This window comes from Penaeus monodon, chromosome 28, assembly GCF_015228065.2.
Source record: "Penaeus monodon isolate SGIC_2016 chromosome 28, NSTDA_Pmon_1, whole genome shotgun sequence".
NCBI lineage: Eukaryota > Metazoa > Arthropoda > Malacostraca > Decapoda > Penaeidae > Penaeus > Penaeus monodon.
In genome coordinates, this window is record NC_051413.1 from 21,607,192 (window position 1) to 21,607,800 (window position 609).

A 609-nucleotide genomic window follows, 5' to 3' on the forward strand; every position below is an offset into this window, starting at 1 on the left:
CAAAATACTGTCTTGTCTAGTCAAATTAAAATAATAATACTATGAGGAATGATAAATTCGAGACGAGGAATCTTCACCAGAAGAATACTAATAAAGGAAAGAAATGGCAAGTTTTTTTGCGGTTTCATCTCCGACCAAAATTTCACCCTAATGCCATGCCTCCGTTGCACACGAGTAAGTATTGACTTTAGCTTATGCTGGGTCGCACTATTGCCATTGCAACTTTCTTCCTAAACACTCTTTGAGCAACAATGAGCTATCACACTGTAGGTTTTGATGCGTCAAATTAATCATTACATAATAACGAAAGTTGACTTGTTTTGTGATGCTTTTATATTAATGATGCTTTCGAATATCTGTCATAACTCATCCCTGTTTTATGTAAAGGTCTGAACTTCACCGTAAAAAGCGCTAGGAGACATTGGTGTATCTAAACCGTAATATTGCAAAGGCACATGCAGGAAGTGCTGCAGCGACTAGTTTCGGCAACAATGACTGCCAAGTTTGTGTGCGTTTTAACAATGCTTTTTTTTTTGAGAATATGTATTGCGAAAGCAAATACAGAAGTGGGTATGTAAAGTTTATTGAGTTTCAACTATTGTTACATGA

The 609-nt window shown here is 36.3% G+C and overlaps 1 pseudogene; it reads right to left on the reverse strand.

Moving 5' to 3' along the window:
* LOC119591416 overlaps positions 1-609 on the reverse strand; it is a 46,665-nt pseudogene that overhangs the window by 39,236 nt on the left and 6,820 nt on the right.